The following is a 15,635-nucleotide window of genomic DNA, read 5'->3' as shown; positions in this document are numbered from 1 at the left end:
CCAATATTCTCAAAATTTCCTTTTACCATCTTCTCTACTTCTTATGGCCTTCAGTGGACATTCAGTGAGTATCTAGTAACTCAGTCACAAGCTCACATACGAACACTGACATATTGTGCTTACTACTGCTATTGAAGAGTAGATTTAAAATACTGAGCACTGTCAGTATTTTCACAGGTGAAAATACACAGCACACTGTATTTGTTGCTCGACTCTTGACTGAGCTGCAAGAACACTGTTACTGAAAGAGTAACAATTTTTGTCATATTGTCCAGAGTAAATGCTATCATGATAATGTTTCTTCAGAGAGAGAAGCAGATTGTTTATATTTCATACAAAAGAAGATATGATCTGAAATAGTGGTTTGGCTTGCCACAGTTATGAATATCCAGTTTAATGAACGCAGTGCCAAGCCGTACAGATACGAGTGGTTTTTCAAGCACAGCATTGATGTGAAAGATCACAAGATGAGAGATTAAAGGATTAAGGTTTGATTTTTTTATACTGTGGATGAAGATCTTTGCAAGTGTACTTCATGGCATTACAGTGTCAAAATGTCACCTGCCTTGGATTAAAAGCATTCAAATACTTTTTTGATAGTTTCGACTGGGCTAATATTTTCCTTTGGAAATGATGTTTGTTTAATTATGATGGACTTCTGTGCCTAAGGCAGGAGTATCCAGTTCATGGCTATGAACTTGCATGTGGCACATAAGCAGATGAAATATGTTTTATATGCTGGAACTGAATCATGTGACTGCAGCATGCTGTACTGGCACACAGACTGCAGCACACACTACAATTCTGGCTGGAGGAAACAAGCCAGGAAAATAGCTTCAGAATTCACTGGTGGCTCCCAGGTCTCCTTAGAACCATCTGTACACTCAGCCCGCATCCATACTATCTGCAGGGGTGGGGAACTGCTGTCAGGCAGCTATGAACTTCCCTTAGATCTCCTTTTCCCCTTGAAATTCTAAAACTAAGAGCAGATACAGTTAAGAAATACGATGTAGGCTGATTTTTTGTCTGATTTTTGTCTGTTGCTAACAATATATAAAAAAAAAAACAAACAAAAACAAACCAACAAACAAATTTAGTAAAGAGAAGCCAGAAAATCATGAAGAAAAAAAAAAAAAAGAAAATAAAAAAAAAGAAAATATTTATTTAAAATCTGGAACTTTTTCCTAAGAATGTCACCACTTTTCCAATTTTCTTCTCAGAGAAAATTCTAATTTTTTTTTCTTTTGTTCTAATTTCAAATATCTGTGAAAATTATGCCAATCCAAATGAGCCAAATAAATAGCCAGAACCCAATCTAACAAGTCTTATAATCTTGGTTTCCTACACATACAGTTTTTTGTAAACATGATAATTGGCGTTCCTGTTGACCATCAGCATGGTGAAGATGTAACTTCTTGATGTGGTTTTGTGATTTTAGTTGTCCGCTTCAGAATACCATGTGGAAGTTCAAGAGTTAATGTTCTGATGTGGACTGCCTTTTTTGGGCATTTTGGGTTCTCAGAGGGGAGGAGCAGCATTCCGGAGGACTTGGCGTCCAGTGGAAGAAAGGTGAAGCTCCTGGCAGGGCAGCAGCTGCTCTCCATCCCTCTGAGTCAATCTCTCTCAGTTTGCCACATACTTCCTACAGTCTACTAGTGTAAAACCTCGTGTTTTTGACACAATTTTCTCTGTCATTTTGTTTGATTTAGGAAATTATCATTCTTCCTCAGATCATTGTTGTTGGGTTTTCTTAGACCCATCTGCTCTCTTCCTACCCTTCCCCCTTTCCCCCTCTCCTGGAGTGCAAGACCCACAGGTGCCCTGCCTCATTAGTCATGGGCTGTGGCCAGACACACTGCAAAAAGTGGAGTTGTTTTTTTTCCCTTATCTCTTTTGTCTCCTTCTGGGATTGTGCCCCTGTCCCTGACTCAGATCTAGACATAACTCTAGAGATAACAAAATCAGAGTTCAGAAGGTAATGAAAAAGGACATATTTCTTTCTTTCGATGTTAAACTCAATAGTTCTCTAATTTTAATAATATTTCCATCTATTTAAGTCTTACAAAAAAGAGTGTGTACCAGTTGCCCATCTGAACTATTTCCCAAGTCACTGAAAAGCCAAGGCAGTCCATCTTCCACTTCTTTGTACAGAATGCTCTTTCATTAGCATACAGACTTAGGGAAACAGACAAGTTTTACTCATCTCTTTCATCTCTGGATACTGTTGTACTTGTGCACATGCTGTGCTGTGTTACTGAGAAGCTCAGTAAATTCTAGTTCAAGGGTTGCAATTTGCTGATTCTAAGTCTCCAAGAAAGATTCCCTGGGCTTGCCTAAAATGTACTGGTATGACACAATATAATACATCTTCATTCCCCTTCCTTATCCACAGAGTGACATAACAAACTATTTTTCAAAAAATGTTTTTCCTTCTTTTAGTTCAGTCTGCCAAACAGCGTCAAATGGAGATAAAAATGACAAGGACAGAAAAATAAAAGAATCATGCAGAACGAAAAGCCTCATTTATCAGGTCAGAAAATCCAGTTCTCTGAAGACTGGTACTATCCCATTTATAAGGTAGTTCACATTCCTAAGCACCAACAGGTCATTTTCTTGGGTACTATTTGAAGACTCTTCTCTTAATCTTGACATAAATTTTTTACGGATGTTTAACCTGTGCCCAAACTGTAACATTTAATTCAGTGAAGGTTTTTTTGTTTTCATCCCCCTCTTGTACTACTTTTACAAGGAGTACATTAAAGCATGTCACACATTTCTTATGTGAGAGGGAGACAAGAAACTTTATGAGAATATATGTATATTCAAAAAGCAATTTATTGCTTTTAAAACAGTTAAAGTATGTTCACATAGATGTGGAATTCAGAGTAAGTGGACTGTATAGCCTAACTGCTTCACCAGATAGATCATTTTATTGCTGTTATTATAAAATCTTTTTTTGATTTCAAAGTATTCTGTGTAGAGAAGCAAATTTATTGTCACTTTAAAAAAATAAAATCATATATGTAATATCTCCATGTATAGTTCCCTATAATTTAGCATGGAGAAAAAAATGAGGAAAAAATATTTATATTTTTATAGCAGCAAACCTTCTGTCTTTTTTATACTTTCTTCCCCCCCCCCGTCAAATATTCCCCTCCCCCCAAATATCTTTAGGCATTTTATGAACATAAAATTATCCTGAAAAAACTGCTAGGAGGCTAATAGATTTTAGCCACTACAGACCAAGAAATGCAGACACAAAGAATTTCTATATTTTTACTCGGGGAAGAGAACACATGGCAGTTAATATTTCGATGAAAGCTGTTGAGTTAAGTGTTTACTTCTATAGCAAGCTTGAGAAGTCTATGAGTATGCCAAGAGTGCCTGTATTTTTCACTCCATCAGCTGTTATTTGAAGGTACATTAGCACCATTGTGTAGAAGTGTATGTTTGTCCCTATAAATGCAATAGCCATCCTCCAAAATTTACATAAGCAGCCACATAGACAGGTGCATAGGTGAGGTCATGAGAAAGAGGTCACTGTCACAAAACAGATCTGGTTTTACTAGATGATGAGATTGTGCCTTTCTTTTCCACACAGATAACCAGATTTTGAGCTAGCAGGTGCCACTATGATCATCTGGTCTGATTTTTTCATGGACTTTTATTCAGACATTCAAGCTCATCGATAGTCATTTTAGGGCTGGAGTAATGATCTGAGCTGGAACAGGAATCCATCTAAACCATCTGTGTCAGAGACTGCTGGACCAGAACATAGCACTTACAAATCTGATGAATGCATGGGGACGCAGTCCCACAATATGGTACCCCAAAGGACCATATGCAGTACTCAGTGATTAAGCAAAAGAAGAGATCTTGGCCTAAAAATACTTTGCTGTTGTTCTGATATATTTCCTCAACTTTACCATGCATTCTCATGCATTGCTGAGTACCCCACAAGGAAATATTTTCAAAGTAGAAACATAAAGATGCATTGTACTTGTCTAGATCTGAGGTAATCATATAAACTCCCTTCATAGTTAATGAGGAGGCATGGACATTTCCATTGTGCCACTGCTTTCAGCATAAAGTTGATTTCATTGGATCATAGACCACCAAGGTTGGAAAAGAATTCCAAGATCATCCAGTCCAATTGTTCATCCATCACCAATATTTCCCACTAAAGCATGTCCCTCAGTACAACATTTAAAAGTTTCTTGAACATCTCCAGTGTCAGTGATTTCAACAGGCTCCCTAGGTAGCCTGTTCCAGCACTTGACTACTCACGCAGAGAAGAGGTATTTCCTAATTTGCAACCTGAACATCCCCTGGTGCAACTTGAGGCCATTCCCTCTACTCCTAGCTACATGGGAGAAGAGGCCGATTCCCACCTCACCACAACCTCAATTCAGGTAGTTGTAGAGGGCGATAAGTTCTCCCCTGACCCTCCTCTTCTCTAGACTGAACAATTTGAGTTCCCTCAGCCACTTCTCGTAAGGTGTGTGCTCCAAACTCCTCACCACCTTCATTGTACTTCTCTAAAAATACTCTAGTGCCCTGATGACTTTCCTATACTGAGGGGCCCAAAACTGAACACAGTACTCGAGGTGCAGCTTCACCAGGGCTGAGTACAGAGAGATGATCACTTCTGTACTCTGGCAGGCAACACTATTTCTGATACAAGCCAGGATGTCATTGGTCTTCTTGGCCACCTGGGCACACTGCTGGCTCAGCTGAGTGTTGACCAATAACCCTAGGTCCACTTCCTCTACACAGTTTTCCATCCACTCTGCCTCAAGCCTGTAGCATTGTCTGGGGTTGTGGCCAAAGAGCAGAACCCAAAACTTGATCTTGTTGAACTTCATCCTGTTGGCCTTAGCTCAGCTATCCAGCTTGTCTAGATCCCTCTGTAGGGCCTTCCTACTCCCAGGCAGATCAACACTTTCTCCCAGCTTGGTGTCATTTGCAAACTTACTGAGGGTGCACTCAGTGCCCTTGTCCAGGTCATCTATATTGACACTGAAGAAGAAGGCCCCAGTACCCAGTCATGACCAGTCACTGACTGAATTCAACTCCATTTACAACCACTCTCTGGGCCTCCAGCCACTTCTTTACCCAGAAAAAAAGTACACCTATCCAAGCCATGGCTGCCAGTTTCTCCAGGAGAACACTGTGGGATACAGCATCAAAGGCTTTGCTGAAGTCTAGGTAGACTATGTCAACAGCCACCAGGAGGTCACGAGATCATAGAAGGAGATCAGTTCAGTCAAGCAGAACCTACCTTTCATGAACCCATTATAACTGGTTTGACTATTAAAAACGGATGTAAAGAAGGCATTGAGAATCTCAGCCTTTTTCTTTATCCTCAGTAGTCATGTTCTCTGCTGCATCCAGTAAAGGATGGAGATTCTTTTTAGTCCTCTTACCGTTGATATATTTGTAAAAAAGTCTTTTATTCTCTTTTACTCCACTAATCTATTTGACTTCAAGTGGGCTTTTGCCTTTCTGATTTTTCTCCCTCCACATTCTAACAATTTCTTTGTATCCTCCCTGAGCTTCTCATCCCTTCTTCCACAGAAGGTAGATTCTTTTTTCTCCTGGAGCCTCAGGAAAAGCTCTCTGTTCATCCACACTGATCTTCTTCCCTGTTGGTTCCTCTTGTGGCTCAGGGGGATAGTTTGCTCCTGAGCCTCTAAGACTTCCTTCATGAGGAGCAACCAGCCTTTCTGGACAACTTTACCCCTTAGAACCAAATCTTAAGGAACTCTACCTACCAGTAGTCCTGAAAAGTTCAAAGTCTGACCTCTGGAAATCCAAGATAGCAGTTTTGCTGACCCCTCCTGACTTCCCCAAGAATCAAGAACTCTCCATTTTGTGGTCACTCTGTCCAAGAAAACTCTAGACCTTCACCAGTCTCACCAATCATCTCTCACCAATCCTTCTCTGTTTCGAAAGTATGTAAAATGAATCACTACATTTCTCTTTGCCCTGGTTATAAAAGGAGTACAAGATGAGTCACCTGTTTTCAGCTCTCTACAGTTAGGTTAGTATAATCCTACCCCAAGTTTCTTTTGAGGTTGTCAAAAACAGTTTCTGACCAATTTAATACCACAGAGATGGGCGGACTTGTCACCTTCTATATTGTTAGAAGAATGGATACTTTCCCAGAGAACAATCAGCAGACATGGACTTTAGCACTGACTGAAGAACATGATGGACAGGTCAAAATCCAGTGTTAGGAAAGTCTGTTCTTTTAATATTCACATGACAAGGGACACCACTTTGTCCTTTTTATCTATGAAATTTGTTGCATGATGATGACTCTGCATTGTCAGAAATGCCAGCTCACAGAAGTGTCTTATATGGCATCAGAAAAATCCTGAGTTCACACAAAAGAAAACTGGCCCATCCTAAGATTTAAGGGAATTTTTTTTTTTTTACTTTACTATACAAAACAGAACTCTTAGAAATAGCATATTAAGTTTCATTTACCATATATTAATGCACATATGAATTAAACACGTCTTCAGGATTTAGGGCTCATAGTGGCCTTAAAGTGTATTCAAAAGGACAGTTTCTGACCATGATTCCTAACTACATATTTAAATTACTGTGCAGGGTTTATTATAATTTTTTTATCTTTGATCAAATCAAAATTAATAATTGCAGTTAAATTCTTAAGGTTTATGTATCTATATCCGTCAACAATTTTTTTCTCTGATAGGCTTTAGATCAAGCTCATATACTTCTATGTAACTGTCCAAAATTTTTCCACCTTTCTCAGCAGCCTAGTTAATAGAAGTATTTTCCAACACTGCAAGCATTTCAGCACTGACTTTGCAGGTTTGCTTCCCATTTGTGTTCATTCCAGTATTTTGTCACAAATTTATGGCATCTCTGTGACAGTAAATTTTGCAGCTCTGGGTAATAGGCTATGAGGCTGCTTTTAGCACATCTATTAATTTTCTGTCATCTTCTCTATTTCCCATATTTTATTTGACATGTTAGATTATTTATGAATTGTTTTTTTATTGATATTTACTTTAATCTTGTTTTTTACTCTGTTTTACTTTAATTTTGGAAAGAGCTAATCTGGTCAGACCTTAAGGGTAGCTGTGCCAATACCCTTTAGAACATATATCATCTTGAAGACAGCTGCTTTTCAGGCACTGAGTAATAGATATGAATAAATGAATCACAACAAATAATCTAGTCAATAGGCCAGATTCTCTTTTCCCTCACATTTATTCAACAAATAGCATGTCAAGCATAATACTCTATAGATTGATGGCTTTGGAAATTTGAGCAGTGGTGCTTGCCAGAAGTAGCCACATGAAGTTATTCCAATTCCTTTAGTTAATCTGCAAGCTCACTTTCCATAAGACTGCATTTCCTCTCCTGGGCCTGGTGTGCATTGAACAAGGCTGTATTTTAATGTGGACAGATGGCTGCAGCACAGGTTGCTGTGGTTAATACCTTAAGCTCCAGACGTATCCCATTCAAAAGCCAAAGTGGTTCCTTTTGTATAAGCATAATGTGACAGAGATTTCTGAGTGCAAAGACAAGGCTTTCAATGATGTCTCATAGGAGCTACTTTGAAAATTGTTTTTCATGTACCTTTCTGCAGATGAAATGGAATTTTCATGGAGACTCAAAGCAAGATGGAAGGATAAAGTAAGTACAGTTCTTGTTTTAAAAAATGTAATTACTATACATTTCCGCAGAACTTGAATTGTTCTACTACAGTAGTTTTAGTCTTAGTTTTTTCACAATGGAATTCACTTCTTCAAAAAAGAAGAATCCAAAGCAAAAAAAGCACAAATATCTGTTATAAATAAGATTAAAACTCAAGATTTCTTTGTGAAGCTGTAAATAAAGTCTCAGTTTCTACTCAGTGAGTTAATTGGTAAGGCTAACTGAAGGATGCCACAGAGCTACTTTGCAAAACTGCACTTTTAAATTAAAACCAAAGAGATGGACTGTGCCTGCCTAACAAGGGGCTGATCCTTTCCATCAAACCTCCAGACAGGTAACCACAGGAAAAAGCCACACATAAGACCTGAGAGTTTTGATGTTTCATGTTTCAGTGTTGTGTCCTGTACATGGTGTTAGTAGATGGACTGCCAGGAAGAGCGTCAGAAGTTAGGGGTGAGATGATGGTGGTCACGAAATCTGAAGATGGGATATTTAATGTGATTGTGTGTTTTTAAAATCAAGGGAAGGATTTGTGAAATTTTTCTAATTCAGCATTCATCCTGTAGACTAAGCTTCTTTATGGATTGACTGACAAAGACATAGGTGCTCCTGTTAAAAACTGTTCAAAGCTGTTCAAAGACAAAAGGAGTGAATATATGCTATTGGTGTTTTACAGCACAGATCAAAGACAAACTTCTCACATCTTTTAGAGGTCTGAGCTCTGTTGCACTCTGCAGTTCTGCATTCAGGTAAACAATTGCCATTTAATTTCCAGTTTCAATGTTTTGTTTATTTTTTAGTTTCCAAAGAGGAAAAGAAGTAGAAGAAATAAAGACATAATTCTACTTTCACATTATCTACTGATATTTGTAAAGTCTATCTTTCATGCAAGTTTCATCAAGGGTATTGTTGCAAGCAAAATTACAGGTGCTTTCTTGTGTAATCAGTCCACCAAAAGAATTCACAGACCTCGTGTCAGTAAACTTGACTTACTGTGTAAGGACCACAGTAACAGGAAGTGTGTGAGAGGTATGGTATTATTACACCTTTCTTCATGATGGAATCACAAAATTATTTGATGCCTGTCCTTGCTAGCATCTTTGCACTCTTTCAGTCACCTGTTATAAGTCTTGTAAGGCATTTGCATTTTAAAACTTGTTGATGTTATTGTCAGCCAGAAATCTCTAGCTCTATGTCTGCCTGCTCAGTCCCAGCCCTGGTACGCTGTACTTACTACCTCACCCCCAAGACACACAAGTTTTCAGTCTGATCTTCATTCTGCTTGTTTACCCCAGGTCACAGACACCAGCCTTCAAACAGTAGTTGTGCTTTCTTTCATCGTGTTGTCTGTAGTTGGTGTTCCAAGTGACTGAAAATATGTGCCACAAATATAAACTCTCCCAGAAAAGCCTTTTGGAGGTAATGTCTCTCAGAAGATGGAAAGTGAGGCTCAGATACTAACAAACACTTTTGAAGTATGGGCATTGGTTTGATGCACAGTTTTTCACATTCTCCTATGAAGGCTGCAGCATCTATCATTTTGAGACATTTATTCTGGGTGTCTTTTCTCAGAGAAACCTTATTTATATGGCCTCAGATTTGGAACTGGAGACCTTCCAGGCAGAGCTGTCAAAAACGCAAAATTTCAGGACAAGTAATTAAGTGTGGAATTTTTGAACATGTAAATAAACTCATCCTCTAAACCGAGAAGATTTTTTAATGTACCTTAACTTTATCAAAGTTTGAGCTGGCCCATACCCAGCTGACTACAAACCTATATATTACCTATATATTATTATTTATTTCAGTATTGCTTTAAAGTCATGGACAGCTATCCAGGGAAACAAAGCTGGGGTTCCTCACAACATTAATATCTGCAACTACGGAAAATTAAAAGGCAAATTATAAAAAATACAAAAAAAACCCTCAGAACCTGCATAAACTAAAAGGGAAGGCTTTGCATTCCTTAAACAATTTCTTAATGTTGAAGTCTTTATTATCCTTTGAATATATTCCATGGTAAGGTTTCAAAAAATCTTTTCTGAAAGATTTTGTTTATATAAATGCTATCATCTGTGTGTCAGAAGTGAGCATAGCTATCATTGCTTATTTCCACATTAAAAGCTTAAATTAACTTCTACTTCACATCTTTTGTTGAATTGTGAACATGGGACATAGATCCAAAATAATAGTAATTTATAAAACCTTCTATATAAAAACCAATTGAAAAATTATGGCAAAATTAATTGAGTTATATAAACAATTAATAAGATATGATTAAATATCTAATTCAATTAATTTTGTCATAATTTTTGTGCTAGTCACATTTAGAATATTTATCATTTTCAATATTAATATTGCCACTATTTGCCGAATAATTTCAGTTCTTTGTGATCTGGAAGCAACTTCAGAGTTGTAGAAAGCTGTTCGCTGAATAATTCACCATGTCTTATGAATACTAACTTACTCAAAGAATCACATAATTTCTTATTACGTCACTTAGATAATGAATATTTCTTTAAAGTTGTCACCACTTTTCATCAGAATACATTAGTAGCTTGAGTGTTAAAGAATATTTATTTCTGTCTATTGAGTGGGTGGAATAGTAAAAGGATCATATTAGTTTCCAGACAGTGGACTTACTGTAAGTGAAACTTGAAACAAACTTAGTATTTCTGTTTCATTTTCTACAAAGGCACATCTTTTCCATTTTCACTTTAAGAAAGGTTCTGCAAAAGTATCAAGCTAGCCATACTCAGTTTTTTCTAGCAGTAAGTAGATGGTCATTAAGAAACACTTCTGAGAAAATAGACCAAAGTCTTTCAGCTATCAAACGTGAGTCTTAATTTCTGAAATATGTAGGATTAAAATTTTAAATTTCAGGGCAAAGCAACAGGACACTCCACTCTGCTGAGAGAGGAGACCCAGCGCTTTTTTCCCCTCTTGGTAAAGCCTCATGCTCTGCTAATACTTTAGAAACTCCTAAATGGTGAAATTTCATCAAAGGGAGAGTCTTAGTAGTGGTGGTACATTGTCCTCAGTGGGTAAGTTTGGTATCTGCCACTAAGCTTGCTAAGGCATACAGCTCACATTCCCACTCCCAGCTGAGTTGGCTGTTTGAGATCATGCTGTCTTTTTACTTTGGTATCTTTGTTCTTCTCCAAATTGTTCAAGTCTGCCAGGTTAGCCCACTTTCAGACCTCATTCCTTAAGATGCACATCAGTGCAACCCCTGAGCAGTTTTTGATTGTCACTGATCAGATTTCAAAACAGCTTGTGTAAAAGTGTAAGGAGAGGAAACACGAGTTTAATATTTCTTTAAGTAAAGCAATCAGAAAAAGCTGAGACAAAAACATCCATATTAAATGTTTCTTCTGCCAATTTAGTAAATATTCATCCAAGTAAGTAGCTTGTAAAATTTAATTAATCCATGAGGATCTGTCATGTTAAATTTGGATGCTAGATTCAGCATTAGAAACTGTTGAATAAAGAATTTCTTTGTAAGGGCAAACCTCCAAAGTAATAAACCAGTTGTCAAAGAAGCAACATTACCCATTTGGACTCAGAAGATGCAGGTTATTTATCCTATTCTAATATTCTTAACAGTACCTGCCAATTAATTGAAGATTGTACCTGTCAGTTAATTGAACATGTGCAAGTGAAATAAAATTGTTTACTAAACATTTACACCCACCTATGGTGCTGTTGAAAATGATGTTGAGTTTATAATTCTTTTCAAGAGTGAATGTGAAGAATACATTAATGAAATGTGTTCAGGTGAGCAGGATATAATTTCCTTCACTTTGTGATCCCATTCCTTTTTTCCTCACTAGAAAGAAGGAGTAAAGAGTGTTCTGCAGCCTCAGTGCTCCCCTCAGACAACAAACTGGGAAACTAACTTAAATGAATACTCAATTTAAAAGAAAATTGAATAGCCTCAAAAGTAGAGGTCAATATAATCTGAATAATCCAGAGCATGGTGATAGTTACTTTCCAGAGCAGGACAGGGCAGAGCAGCTCCCCAAGGAAGAACAGAGAGCCATTGTGTCTTATATGAGTTTCTTAAACAATAGGTGTTGTACAAAGAAGCCTACAATCACCCGTGTGTTTTGAACCTTGCTGCAAAAATGAAAATAATCGGACATCTTATCTTCCACAGGAAGAAAATGTGACAATAGGAGAGAATGTGCCTGGTGTGGTCTGACAAGTTCCCTAAAGTTGCAGGGCACATCACAGCATCACAGTCTACACTGCATTTGGATAAAACTCTGCTCCCCTTTTGTTTAATGGAGTGTCAGAACTGGTCCTTTCACAAATATGTCAGTTAGAAGCTATTATATTTGATTTGTTAAAGAAATAATATCTGACAGTTCCTCCTATCACTATTATTACGTTCTCTCTTTTCTGTAACAAAAACAAAGAAGAGTTTTACTCTCAGAATTGATGGTGTTAAAAAAAAGCCAACAAATCTATCTTGGATATTTTAGTTAATTTAAAGAGGAAAATGTTCTCAGATTAGTACATCACATCATTTGGAGATGAAAAATTTTTTGAAAACTTTGCATGTAACCTTGGATAGGTATTACAGTATTACAGTAAAAAAATCTTATGGGGTATGAAATAAATTATACAGACATATTTCACTTATAATGTGTGCTACTCAGTTGGATATCTGTATCTAACTTTAGAAATATCTGAATCACCACAAAAAATCCTTTGTTAATATTCATTTAAGGTTTAGTATAGTTTTTATTAAAATAGATCTGCAATTTCTGTAATTTTATAAGAAGCTTAAATCAAGGCCAGTGAGTGAAAGGAATGTATTGCTTTGGGATATGCACTTTTCTGGGAGTAAAAAAAAAAAAAGGAGATTTTTTTCTCTAGTGAGACTCTTTTGTCTCTTTGAGTATAGTCAATACATCACACTTCATCTCCTGAGGATTGGCAAAGTTATTCATTCAGTGTCCTCTGTAATCTGATACTGGTCATCAACAATTTCATTGAAGCATATATGTTGCCATATCCATCCTATTTAAGCATTCATCAGAGATACTTTTATGATGACAGCCTCAAGTTATCATGGATTTGCAAAATGAAGATTGTTAATTGCTGTTAGCTGTAGTAGCTAATATCCTGCAAGATGGTATCAGATGCCAAAATGAGCCGGTTCAAACAGTAATCTTTTGAAATTGACAGTTTAAATTCTTCTGAGTTATTCATTAAATAAGGGTGGTATAATAGCCTTTCTAAACAAATAAAAACAAGGAAAAAAAGGCACACAATGTAATTTAGGAGAAAAAAAACCTGGCTATATTTATCTATACAGTTAAGTAAAATATTCTATTCTTTTTATGAATATATCTTGTATCACTATGGAAATTTCATAAATTTAAGTCTTTTACTCTATCATGCCTTGTTTTTTTTTTTAAATGTCTTTTACACTGTAAGTAGTCAGAGTTGTGGTAGCCTTGAAGTGCCCTTTGATATTTCAAGTATTCTCAGATGTACAAATGATTTTAAGTGTAACTATTTAAAATTTCAGTTTTCATTAGTAAACAATCTCATTAGTGTCTGCTCCTGTGTGCATGATCTTGTCTGAAATAATATTTTGAGAATGAATTCAACAAAAACAAAAGGTAAGCTTAAAGACAAGTATATAAATAGCACTATAGAAATAACTGTATTGTCATGTTTCTAGTTTTTCTTCTTATATTCTTTAGTATGCCCTTATAACATTTCCATTTTATTATTGGTCTAACCAGGTAGCTGTTAAGGTGTTATTTAAGGTTATTTTTTCAAGACGTTACAGTTACTTTAGAAAATGTATGCAAAAGAATGAATGAATGGGCATGAATTGTCTTTTATCTGGGAAGAATTTCCTCTGCCATGATGAATCTGAATTATGCCAATCATCTTTATAAAATCTACAAGTATTCATCCACCATCACAATTGGAGTGATAGCTGCCGTTTATCATTACACCCTCAGCAAGTTTGCAGGAAACACCATACTAAGTAGTGATATGACAGAAGGAAGGAATACCATCCAAAGGTACGCAGACAAGCTCAAAAAGTGGATCTCTGTGAACATAATGAGGTTTAACAAGACCAAGTGCAAGGTGTTGCAATTGGGTCAGAGCAATCCTAGGCTGGAGTAAGACTGGGAGAAGAAATCACTGAGAGCAGCCTAGTGGAGAAGGACTTGAAGGGTTCTGGTGATGAAAAGCTCAACATGAGCCGTCAGTGTGCTCTTGCAGACTGGAAGGCCAATTGTATCCTGTGTTATATCAAGAGAAGGATGGTCAGCAAATCAAGGGAGATGGATCACCGCAATCTTAACGTTTCAGACAGCTTCCATCAGTCTTTTTTTCTGAAACCTAAGCCTTCTTCCCCAAATTCATCTTTGTGTCCATGATCAGATTTCTGGTCTTTTACTGATTGATCCAAAGAGATACTAGCATGGAACAGATACTTATAAAGAATTTCTTAGTAGTCATTTTCACTGGTGAAGAAAAGAAGATAGGTAGTACTTCTTTTCTGTATTGTCTGTTGGTGTCCCTCTGAACTATTTCCTAGGGGCTGCCCGATGTAATGCCAGGTTTTGCTAACAATGAAAATGACCACTGCTAAAGTCATGTCTCAAAATAGAAAGGAAAAGATTATAAATCTCCACTGTGATTTCTTATTTCCAACAAGAAATCAACTTCAGTTGGAATTAAACTATATTTTAAAAGATAAAGTGGCTTTCACTGTGATTTAAATTCTTCAGAGTCTAAGGAGACCTAAGCCACATGTAAGCCATTTGATATATGACTTCTTGTTTGGTGGAGATAGGCCACATCACATTTGACCTTGAAATTCATTGGAAGCCACATTCTGAAAGAGTCTGTTGGAATTTAAAGGAAATTCATACAAACCTTCACTGATCTATTTGCAGCATAGGAGTATTTGAGCAACAATGTTTATTCCATGAATAGAGTTAGAACACGGACTCAAGCAAAATTCAAATTCCTCTAGGGCTTTAAATGTCAGTGTTCCTTGTACAAGTGTCTCAATATAAATTTAACACTGTTCCTAACACATGTATTGCACTAATCCTAAAGTATCTCAGATTTAAAAAAATAAAGAAAAAGCTAAGAATTAGCCATTTATTCCTACTCTTCAGTTTACCTCCTAGAGCTATTTTTTAATGTATGCCACAGTATTATGTTTTTAAATATATTTCACTATGATATTTCTCTTTATTTTAATCTTATTTCTCCAAATGGGATTTCAAGAAGTTTTTCTGAAAAAAAGAAGTTTTTCTGGAAGAAATTATATATACCTCTTGCTTGCCATTGTATAGTGCTTAGCATTAGAACACCACATTGTTCTTGTTTAACCCAGCAGGTAGCTAAGCACCATAGAGTCATTTGCTCACTATCTCTCCTCCAACTGGGATGTGGACAGGAATTTAAAAAAATAATGATTTAAAAAGAACATGTAGAACTTGTGGGTTAAGATAAAAACTATATAACAAGGCAGAAAAAGGAAGAGGAAAAAGAAAGAATAATAGCTACGATAATAATTTTTATATATAAAACAAGTGATGCGCAAGCAATTGCCCACCACCTGCCAACCAGTGTCCTGCAAATACTCAAATGGTGTCTGCTCACGCAAAACCTTCTCACTGTTTTCAATTTTTTTCTACATTATGTCAGATGGTATGGGAGATCATTTTGGCCAGTTTAGGTTCACTGTCCTGTTTCTGCCCCCTCCCAGCTCCTTGAATACCCACATATACCTCACTCACAAGACATTATGAGAAGCTGAGGAAACCGAAACAGCCCTGGCACTGTACAGTGCTACTCAGCAACAACTAAAACATCAGTGTGTCATCAACATCGTTTTTCTCCTTAAGCCCAAACATTGTATTAGACACTATGAAGAAAAAAATCAACTT

The 15,635-nt window shown here is 36.8% G+C and overlaps 1 long non-coding RNA gene across 2 annotated transcripts in view; it reads left to right on the top strand.

Annotated features, from left to right (window-relative positions):
* The window catches only part of LOC128073443 (uncharacterized), a 28,859-nt gene extending 14,023 nt beyond the window's left edge, over nt 1-14,836 (top strand). For both annotated transcript variants that reach the window (XR_008202713.1, XR_008202712.1), the window contains exons 2-3: nt 7,628-7,674; nt 11,855-14,836. This is a non-coding gene — a long non-coding RNA (uncharacterized LOC128073443). The remainder of the gene's footprint in view (nt 1-7,627; nt 7,675-11,854) is intronic.
* Nucleotides 14,837-15,635: the final 799 nt, after the last annotated feature.

This window comes from Tympanuchus pallidicinctus, unplaced genomic scaffold (genome assembly GCF_026119805.1).
Source record: "Tympanuchus pallidicinctus isolate F22 unplaced genomic scaffold, pur_lepc_1.0 scaffold8, whole genome shotgun sequence".
NCBI classification, from domain to species: Eukaryota; Metazoa; Chordata; class Aves; order Galliformes; family Phasianidae; genus Tympanuchus; species Tympanuchus pallidicinctus.
Note: the sequence above shows the minus strand (reverse complement) of the source record. Positions and strands in the feature narration are given on the sequence as shown.